A 12,014-nucleotide genomic window follows, 5' to 3' on the forward strand; every position below is an offset into this window, starting at 1 on the left:
CTAAATCCACAAGATACGAAAACTAATAAGAATTTTTCTTCGTCTTCAAATCTTCTATTGCCTTCAATAACCTGCATAACACAACTTGAATCATCTTGTGATCAACTACACACAGAACGGAGTCTGTTAACAATGGATTATCACAAGATGTCTTTAGATCCGAAGATGGTTCTAAAGATCCCTTCAATATTTTGATCTAGTTTGAGTGAGCCTTATATCAGAAGAGAAGGTTTTCAAGAATAAACAAACTAAGTGCAATCAAAGTTTCAACAACCGTTAGTCAATCAAATCAATAATCAAAAACTAATAACACTGCAATTATCTAGTTTCCCACCAACGGTACTTGTTAAGATTTTTGATCCCACAAAAGTCTTTAAACGAGCGGCCGTAAGAGATTTCACCTAATTAGAGTACTTTCCTCTTCGGATAGACGGCTCCACTAGAAACAACAAGAATAAAGTTTTCCTGGCTCTTACGATAGTTTGCAAGAAATGCAAACTCAAGTATTTATAGACCAAGGTTGTTTGGACAACAAGGAAATTCCAAAATCATAAATATTCTCAAGATATGCATTAAAGTACCTAATTTCGGTTTTCCTATTTCTAATTAATGTTGATAAATATATCCGAAAACTCTCATAGAAAACTTCTATTATTAGTCTAGCACATTAACTAATAATATTTTCCAGAGGATATGCTTTAATTGCTGGTAATTAAAACATATATGGTGAAAATCATAATTAAATGTTTTTCAATATTTTGGACCAGGATCACCTTGAGCATCAAGGAATATCTTTGTAAAACTAATGATAAGAGTTATATACATGTTCAAATAATGTCGACATCTAGAAGCTTCTCATCTTGACAAACCCAAAACCCTAATTCACACACACCATGAAGAAATATGTGAACCATGTATACTTGGTTTTTCTCATGGAACCGACTAAACTATCACTCCAAAATATGTTGTGACCGGTTATACATGATTCCCAATATAGGTTGTAATCAGTTACACCTTGCTCCATAAAGTAGCTTGTGACCGGTTACACCTTGCTTCCCGAAGTAACTTGTGACTGGTTACACCTCGCTTCCCAAAGGTAGCTTGTGATTGATTACAACTAATTTCCCAATTCATTTTGTGACCGGTTATACCTTGAATTCCAAAGTAACTTGTGACTGATTACAACAAGCTATATTATATAGGCTATGATAGGTTTTACCTCAAGTCTCAACATAAGTTAAGATAGGTTCTACCATTGTCATCTTCCATTGGTCATCCAAAAGATATTCAATAAAGAACAAGACCAATCATGATTTCCCTTTCGATTATAAAAACAAGTTCATACATCTACTTCCTTAAACCCATGTAATGATACATAGTTTTCTAGGATGAAATCACACCTATATAATGCACACATAATGTAACAAATATATACACAATAAATTATGTCGATGTCGTATTTACGAAGCTACAAAAGATAAGCGTTTATACTTTGTAATATGTTTCCTTGATACTTCGATCATCCTGTTATGACCAAGTATCATCACTAGAATATTATATACAAATATATACAGCTTCGCATGTTATGTTTCCAATATAGCACGACTTGAAAGATACGTTAGGAATGGAAACAAGATCAAGTCAATATTACTAACCTCAAGTGGAATGATGATGTCGTCATTATAGTCGTTACTTCTTCTCATTCTTCAGGTCTTCGGAGTAATACTTGTACGTCTCAATATTCCTAGACTTTATAGTCTAACCTAAACGAAGTTGAATCTAGTATTTAATCAAGCGACTCTAGATGAGTTTTGATACTAAAATATGACAACCAAACTTGACATACCAACGCTTGGTGGGTTCAACCGAGTTATTCTCTAACAAGTTCGACCGAGCAATGCTCTAACAATCTCCCCCTTTTTCAATTTTATTGACAAAACTATCAAAACATATGGATAAAAAATAAATCTTCGACAACTTATTGAATCCAACATGTCTTGATTTCCTTGGCATCTTCAACTCCTTGAACTCTTCGTAATTTGAAGTTGCAATGATTCTGAACGTGTTCAACTTTGCATCGTTGTTGTTGAAGAACCGATTCCATAGCGATAACAAATTTTGAAAATAAATATTTTCAATCGTCGTTATACGGAAACATAGTTCCTTCTCCAAAGTTCAATTGTATCTCAACTCTGAAGTAATACTACGGTGATATGTGCCCCCCCCCCCTCCCCTAATCAATACTTACATCTTTTGCATAATAGGTAAAACCTATAGATTATTGATTCGCCCCCCTTACATAATGATCCGTAAACCATATGTATGTAGTATGAAACTACTAAATAATTCTCCCCCTTTTTGCCAATAAAATTAACAAAGGTACGAAAATCGCGGGATCGTAATGAATACAATCAAAAGATATGTCAAGTTTTAAGGAAGTTTTGAGATTCCACATTATAACATAGTTAAAATGCAACTCATCATATCAACTTTTTTAGATGATATCACATAGTAATAAATAGTTAGCGCCCATCTAGGAGATTAAAAAGATACAGGCATCCCATTTCAAATTCCACAACCACACTCCCCACAAAGATATAGCAATTAAGCACAAGTTCATTTAAGAACTCTCCCCATTTGATGTCATTCCTAAGAGAACAACATGAGTGACTTTGCTTAATAAAACTAACGATTTTGTAAGACATTAAAAAATCACATGGATTTGTATCCGAAAATTGACTTAAAATAGTGTCAATGCCAGTTACAGACACAAAGATAATTTTGATCGATATGACTCAACGTAAGAGAATCTTACGGAGTGTGTCAAGCAGTAAAAACATAAAAGTGTGATCACGAGTAGATCAATACCACGAGAAAATTCTCAAAGAGTTTGTTATTCCAACCGATGTAGACAAATATAATTTATAGGTAAAAAAAAAAGTAAGAGAAAAAAAAAATGAAGATATAACAGGAAAAATTGAGGCTTAGTCAAATAAAAGAGTTCAAAGTGAAAAATTAGCCGTAAAACTGAAAAGTTGGAAATGGAAATTAAGTATCCGTTCAAAATCACACGGAAACTAAGTTTTCGTAAAGTAACTTTTTAAACTTAGCTTAAAGGGGGATCAGATCTGATCAACTCTTTAGAGTAACGAAGGAATTTGACCACATTAAAGTGAAACAAAAGACCATATTAGTTTGAGTTCGATACAATTAAGAGATTATCCAAGGTAAATTTGATTTTCTGCTTTAATCTTGTATTTGTTAGAGCATTGATCGGTCGAACTCGCAAGCGTTGCTATCTCAAGCTTGTTTGTCAAGTTTAGGTGATCAAAACTATAAGTCTTGATTTCTAGTCTACTTATAGCCATGTCTCGGATTATGATAGAATGTGTAGTTGAGCTTTAGACTTCACGGCGTTCATCGATTGAAGACGAAAATCTAGTGAGGAGAGTTTGGAAGAAATTCATCAACAAAAGGTATGCGGAGACTAAAACTTATCTATCACTCAGAAGTCTATTTTATTCTATATCCTAATGAAACTAAGTCGTATATCTATATAGACTTTTATATTATACACATTTGATATTTCGATCTGAGTTTAACTCGGTTATCTATTTCTCGAAATATGTGTTGGAAGCTTTTTTCTCTAGCTACGTTCATCATATTCTTGACGAGTTTAGTTGGAAACGATTTATTTGTTAGAAACTAAATAATAAGTGAAAAGATGATCATGTGAAAATCGCCTTGAAACATCTTACATGATTTGTGTGAGACAATCATTTGACGTCGACTCAGAAAGTTTTATATTGATCAGTCGATCACTTGAAAATTACTTATAAGCTAATAGTTTGTGTGAGATAGCTATTGTCGTCTTCTAAGGATGTTTCAATGATTGAAATGGGAATTTAGAACAATTAACCTTTGTCTGGAGACATCATAGTATGCATACCAGTATGCAAACTGTTGTGGTATGATTCAGGTCCGGAAACCTTGTTTGCACACCAGTATGCGAAATGTTCTACCTGAGTTAAGGTCCGGGACAGCAGTATGCATACCAGTTTGCAAACTGCTGGATAAGACCTAAGTCCGGAAGCTATAGTTTGCGTACCCGTTTGCAAACTTAGTGGTTAAAGTTCTAAAATCGGTTAAGTATGCTTTCATACTCATGAACAAATACATTTATTAACTAAGGAATGCAATCTTTGCAAACCATGGCTTAATGTTCATGAATTGATTCTCATGAATCAATTCGATTTGGATTCAATTGGTTCATATATATTTCTATGAAATAGTGAACAATTGAAAAACTCTATTTGAAACACAATTAGATTGATTTGATTATCTTTCATGAATGATTGATCATCATAGTTGATCTAGAAGTGTTAGATGAATGTGGTTAAGACAAAAGTGTTCATATGGCTAACTTCGGTTAACTATTATTGAGCCAACTCAATATACACGTTTAGGTACGGTCACCCATATCCAAATGAAAGTATATTTCATTTGTGTGTAACAAGCTAAGACCATCTAATGATGGAGAGATATTTCTTTGTTTTTAACCAAACTTAGATTGAATCTTAAATCAGGATTTCATCTACCGGTGAATATTGAATGCTTTGTTACTAAGCTATCTTAGCTTTAATTCTAAGCAAACTCTGATTTGGAAGACTATATAAGGGAGAACTCTAGCAACTGGAAAATCCAATCACGGCACTTTCCTGTGTCCTAGTTGCGACTAGAGTCGATTCTCCTTTAACCTAGGTTTTTCCAAAACCATTAGAGGTTAACGACTTGAAGACTTCATTTGGGATTCGTGAAGCCAGACCCAACTATTTTATCTGTAGTTGCGTGATCTGATCTTACTTGTTCTATCGTATTGAGTACTATCTTCTCTAAGATTAACTCGAGATTTATCTCCGATAGGTAAGATATAAAAAGTAATCACAAAGCTCTTCGTCTCATTCTTTGTGATTCTACAATAACTTATTCTACTACCATTTAGTTAAGTTATTGTGAGATGATTGATATTTCTGGGTTGTTCTTCGGGAATATAAGACATGATTATAAATTGGTTCATGTTCACCTTGATTTATCAAAAGACGGAAAAAAACTTCATAGATACTTCTCTGGGAGACATATTTATCTATCAGAATAGACTTATCTGTGGGAGACAGATTTTTTTTATAAGTCTTCGACTTCGGGTCATAACAACTCTTAGTTTTAAGTGAGATCATCTAAGGGAATAAAGTGCATAGAGTCATGTTAGGATTCAGAGGCGTAAGGAACGCGACTGTACCTTAATCGGTATGATACTTGGTTATGGCTCAGCTACATTCCAGTCCGAAGTTAACTTGTAGTAGGCTAGTGTCTGTAGCAGCTTAATATAGTGTGGTGTTCAAACTGGACTAGGTCCCGGGGTTTTTCCTGCATTTGCGGTTTCCTTGTTAACAAAACTTCTAGTGTCGGTGTTATTTCTTTTCTGCATTATATTTGTTTATATGATTTAAACATCATAGGTTGTACGTAGTTCAATCAATTGGTAATCCGACCTTGATTGTTGGATAAGAATTGATTGGCACTTGGGCATTAGTCTTTGGTACCATCCAAGTATTGCTCACATCAATCAGGCTCATAGATTTCTATCTGTTTGATTTGCTGATTGATTTTAAAAAAAATGATATAAATCTTTGGTATATTTCTTGATTGGTATATTTCTTGATTGAGTTCGCTTTTTAAGTTGGTGCTCTCGGAATTATATTGGTGTTAGTCCATCCAGATTGTCGAACGGATTATTTGGTGTGGTTGTTATACCACCGCTTTTTCAATTGATATCAGAGCGAGCAAACACGCTAATACCTTATAAGTCTGTGTTTGAAGCAATCTGATTATTATGGACGAGTCTATCTCTAATAACATACCAGGTCAGAAATTGCTAGATGATTTTCAAATCTTGGATTCACCTGAGAGAACTGTCACATCTAAGTCAATATCTAAACATTATCTTGATGTAGAAACTGTTGATTGGGAAACACGCCTAGAAGAACAGTTGGATGAACTTTCTGATGAAAGTGGTTCAAATATTCATAGAGATGTTGATGAGGAAGTCTCAGAGCATGTTAATCTATTGGATTCGTTGGAAAAGAAGAAGATGACAACTTCTCATGTCACACCTCTTCTGACTCCTCTCTGTCAAGAAAACAATAAATTGAAAAGGATTTACGAAGTTTTTTATGTTTCGAATTGCTTTCGAATCGATCCTCAATGATTCCGAGGAAAACCTGAGTAGAAAGTCACTTGATAATGTTTATCAAAAATACTTCTTATTGGAAGAGAAAGTTGCAGAAACTGAAGTAAGGATTAACTCCAAGCACACAAGTTTTGATGACAGAGAAAACACTTATCTCATTCGATCAAAACGCTTTGAGGCTGATTTAACTGTTTCTCTTGATAAAATCAAGATGTTGGAAGATGAATTGAAAATGTTCAAAACTAGTTCAAGCAAATTAACCAAAATGCTAGGAGCAAGTAAAAATCTTCGTGATACCCAAGGATTGGGATGTAAGGGAATAGATGCTCTAAGTATTAGCAAAGAGGTAAAATTTGTCAAGGCTAGTGATTCTTCTTAACAAAAGGTTTCCACCAATGACAAAAGTGAATACCTTTATCGGTAGTTAAGGTTCGAAAGAGGAAATTATATCAACCTTCAAAACCAGCACGTACGCATGAATCCGGGTAAGAACGTTCCTTATATTTGTCATTATTGCGGAAACAAAGGTCACCTGGAAAGGAGATGTCGTTTTCGTATAAGGAATGTAAAACTTTATGATATTCTTGTTTGGGTGTCAAAAGAAGTGGTTAAACCTAGATCATATGTTAAGGTTAACACCCTTGACATTACGGGTTGTAAACTTCCAACCTTTAGGCAAAGGAATCAGTGTTGTATTAAACTTAGATTTACCTATCAATGTCATACGAAGTCTTTTCACAATTGTAATGATTATCAAAAGGATAACTTTGTAAAGACGAAGACAAGATCCTATGCTCCCAATTGGATAAAGACTAACTTGCAAAAGAATAGTCAATCCAAATCTCTTTTGAGAAATCTAGAAGAGAGTAACGGGAAGAAGGTTTCGATTGTTCCTACACGCACTTAGAAGTGGGTAACAAAGAAGGTCAATGATGATTTGAGTGTGAAAAGAAATAATCTCCCAGAAAATTCCATGACTATGGAGAAGGCAATATTCATGATGTTGGAAGTTAAAAAGTACTTTGGAAAAATTAATGTGGATATGAAAGGTTCTAAAAGTGATCTCTTTCATGATAATTCAAAAGTGAAACACAATAGTTGGTGTAAGAAGAAACAAAATAAGCCAAAGACTGTAGATTGTGAAAAATCCGTAGATGCGTAAAAGTAGGTTTCTGTCACCTTTGGTGAGCAAGGAATTTTTCACCTCAACACAACTTGATTGTGTTGTAAGTGCATCCTCACCAAAGAATGCCCTATTACGTATACAGTGAGGGAGGCACGAGAATTGGGGCGCACATATTGTGTTAGGTATGATTTTTTGAATCTTTGGTAAGGCTATAGAATTCGATTGGATTCCTCTAAAAATGTATGTTTATAAACTTGAGAAAGATTTATGTTTCTATTATTTTCTTAAAGTACTTATAATGATCCATGTAGCTTGTGTATCGTTCCTTCTACCTAACTTGATTTGTATCTAAGGTTCTTAGATGTTTAGGTTTGAAAATAGTAGTTCGGGATGTTTGGACTTCATGTACACATACCAGGTATGCATACTATCGTTTAAAATTAAAATCCAGGACTTCAGTTCGCATACTAGGTATGCAAACATCTCCAGTTCATAAAATTTTGTTTGCGAACACCGTTTGCGACTGGCATGTAGACGTCAATTTTGACAACTTGTTTTGGCCTTAACTTCTTCGTCCGAACTCGGAATGACCTCATTCTTTTTGCATTTTCTTCCTCTTTGAATTCTCTTCAAAATGATGATGAGAAATACAGGATTTGGATGAGTTAAAATTGGTTTTCGTTCCGTTTATTGTTTTTGAGTGTTTTGCTCCGTTTCGTCGCCCTTGTACCACTTGTCTTGGAATTGGGCACTTGGATTCTTGGAGTACTTTGCTTATAAGATCATTTGTATCTTTTAAAAGAATGTTGTTGGTGAATCACAAAGAAGAAAGTTCAAGAATGGGCAGTAGTACGCATTGCTCTGAGATTCTTGAATGTTCACAATCCTCTTATGTGAACTATGGTACATGATCGTTAGTGACTTTGTATATTATTATTTGTTAAGAAAATATTTTTATACGCATTTGGTAGCCATTCTTGGTGTAAACCTGTGCGAAAAAGATTGATTCTACCTTCTTAGGGAAAATCATCTTGTAGGTTCTTTACGAGTTTGTTTGTCTCTTCGTTTTGTTATCTAGAAAAATTCTTATGGGAATTTATTCTTATGTTTAAGAAGGATAACTAGGATTTGGAATAGAAAATATTGTGATTACACATATCTATATCCAAGGTTTTTCATCTTGTAATGTTTTAGATTTATTTAAATTCTAAGTTATTTGGAAGATGATTTTGCAGTATTAATCTTTATTGGTTTTATATATTGAAAAAACATTTTATAGGATATGTGTGTTTACGTCCGTGAACTATGATTATCTCATATATGTCAAAAGTTAAGTCTACTTTATCTTTATGCAAATCCTGATAAAAGATAGAATAAACTTTTGAATATTCCGCAGTATTGATCTTTCCATGATCCACATCTATGTGAAAATACCGCATGGATCCGTAAGTTTTCTTATGTTGAGCATTTCTGACTAAATTAATCTATAAGGTCTTCTTGTGATTAATTTATTGAGTTTTCTGGATACAAATTCATGTTTCATGTAATTTGTTAATGTCCAAAGAAATCCTTCTTTTCTTGTAAAAGTAAGGTCGCTCTTGTTGTTCTTTGGGGAATGACATTTTTTTGGGGAGAGTTCTTAATTAAACTTATGCTTAATTGCCAGATCTTTGTGGGGAGTGCGGTTGTGGATATTGTAGGAGTTATCTTGTATCTTTATAAACTCCTTGATAAATACACTAAGTTTTGACTATGTCAAATCATCGAAACAATGTTGATATGTTCTCTCTTAGTCATGAATTATCTCTTTGAGAACTTCATTATGATTCCGCAATTTTCGTACCTTTGCCAATTTATATTGAGAAAAAGGGGGAGAATTATTTGTTAGTTCACACTAAATACATATGGTTTACGGATCATTATTTGGTACTTTTCATTGTGAGATGGAAGTATTGACTAAGGGGGAGTGATACATATCATCGTAGTATTATTATCAAAGTTGTGATACAATTGGACTTTGATGTTGTGTAATAATACTATGACATTGTATAACAATAATTGAGAACAGTTGTTTTCTTATTTTTATGACTACGAATTCAAGGAATGTTGAAGAACCAAGGAAATCAAGCATGATGGATGAGAAGCTACAAAGTTTATTTATTTTATAATTCATATGTATTGATAGTTTTTCACTAAAATTGACAAAATGGGAGATTGTTAGAGCATTGCTCGGTCAAACTAGCAAGCGTTGCTATCTCAAACTTGTTTATCAATTTTAGGTGATCAAAACTATAAGTCTTGATTTATAGTCTACATATAGCTATGTCTCGGATTAGGATAAAATGTGTATGTTAGAGCATTGCTCGGTTGAACCCACCAAGCGTTGGTATGTCAAGTTTGGTTGTCATATTTTAGTGAATCAAAACTCATGTTAAGAGTCGCTTGATTATGTACTAGAGTCAACTTCGTATAGGTTAGCTTGAAAGTATTAGGATGATGAGACATTACAAGTATTTCGAAGACTTGAAGATGTGAAGAAGCAAGGATCTACAACGACAACAATCATCCTTCCACTTGAGGTTAGTGATATTTAACTTGAACGGTTTCATTCCCTAACGTATCTTTCAAGTCGTGCATATTGAAAATAAAACTGCGAAGCATATTTGAACTCTAGATAGACATAGTATTAAGGAACACAATACGAGGTTTATTGCTTAACCATTAAACTTTGTAGACAAGACATCGTCATAATTATTTTAATGCTATTGTGATTATGTATGGGTATAAGGTGAGTATTTCATCCTAGGGAACAATGTTTTACATGTATTCTAAGGAAGTAAGTTTATAAACTTGTTTGTGAATCGAAAAGAAAATCGCCAGGAGTTATTGGTTTTGTTATTCATTGCATATCTTATGACAACCAATATGTGTGATTGGGTATAACCATTCACGACTTGTTTGTGTTCTTGGTAGAACTATTCGCAAAGTCCTGACTTGTGTATCGGTATGACTTTTATTAGTGAGACCGATCTTAAGTAATCACCTGAGATGGTATGACCGGGTTTGTGATTTTATGTCTGACCAAATATGGGAAAGGGGAACCGATCCTAGTAACAGGTGCAATACATCACAAAGGGGAACCGATCCTTATATGAGGTGCAGCAAGGTTTACAGCAGAAAGGGGAACCGATCCTATGAACATGTGTAACACGTTTTTAGGCAAAGAGGGACCGATCCTATGGACATATGCAACACATATAAGTTAGATACCATATATACGTGGGGAACCGATCTTAGTACCTAGTCAACCGAATTTCGGAAATCTAGTGTGACTATGCACAATACTCACATGGAAGGTAGAACCGAAACTTGTTTTGGTAGAACCGTTAAACCCATGAATGTGATTGAATGTTATTTGATCAATCACATAGTTCTTGAAAGTCAGATGGACCAATTATAAACTTGTTTGGAAGTGTGGCAAATCGGTTTCAAGGTTGTAAGTGTGAAAGAGAACTTACAAAACAAAGTAAGGATGTCGACATACTTTGAACACGTGCTATGAATATTTATTTCTTTAATTGTTCAACGTTATTCCTTAATAGCTAAGGGAAGATAATCCCAGGATCGAAACATAAATAAGTTAAGAATCTTTTAATTAAGGTTATTAATTTCATTTTGTAGGGAAATAAGAATCAGTAATATGCATTTACTAATTAGAGATTTTTCGAGAGATTTCGATCATTATTTTTGGACAGAGCATTTCTAGGAATTATGAAAACCGAATTTGTGCTTTAATGAATATCTTGAGAATATTTTCGGTTTTGGAAATTCCTTGGTGTTCAAACTTCTTTGTCTATAAATACTTGAATTTTTCCTTTCTAGCAAACTACTCATTCGTAACAATAAGCTTCCTCTTTGTTGTGTTGTTACTGGTGTAGCCTCCTATTCGGAGAGGAGAGTAACCTAATTAGGCGAAATCTCTTATGGCCGCTCAGTTTAAAGTCTTCTTTGGGATTGAGAAGCTCTAGCGTGTACCGTTGGTGGGAAACAAGATAATTGCGGTTTATCTTTTGTTTTCATTGATTTGATTGACTAACAGTGGTTGAAATATGATTGCACTTAGTTTGTTTATGCTTGAGAATCTTCTCTTCTGATATAAGATTCAATCAAACTAGTTCATATTTTCGACATGGATCTTCAGACTGTTGTTAGTTCTAAAGACGATCTTGTGATAATCCATTGTTAACAGACTCCATTTTGTGCATGATTGATCACAAGAGATTCAAGTGATTGTGTGTAGGTTATTATTGAAGATCTAAGAAGATTTGAAGACGAAGAAGATATTGAAGATTTATGATTTGTGAGTTCATAATCTTTGGTGTGCACAATACTTGTTTCTGTAAAAGAGGATCCAATTAATAATCGGTTTATCCTTGTGGTGGATTGGATTGATTAATTGAGTATATCGGCATCAACACAATTCTTTGGATTAAGAGTGTTGTTGGCTTAATCTTAAATTATTACTTCGGTAATTGAACATAAGATATATCTAAGGATCTGACGAAGGAGTTTATGTTAAGATAAACAGAAGAGCCTTTGTCCAACTCATATCACTTGGTTGAATAGAGTTGATACCAAACA

The sequence above is a fragment of the Papaver somniferum genome, chromosome 8, assembly GCF_003573695.1.
Source record: "Papaver somniferum cultivar HN1 chromosome 8, ASM357369v1, whole genome shotgun sequence".
NCBI lineage: Eukaryota > Viridiplantae > Streptophyta > Magnoliopsida > Ranunculales > Papaveraceae > Papaver > Papaver somniferum.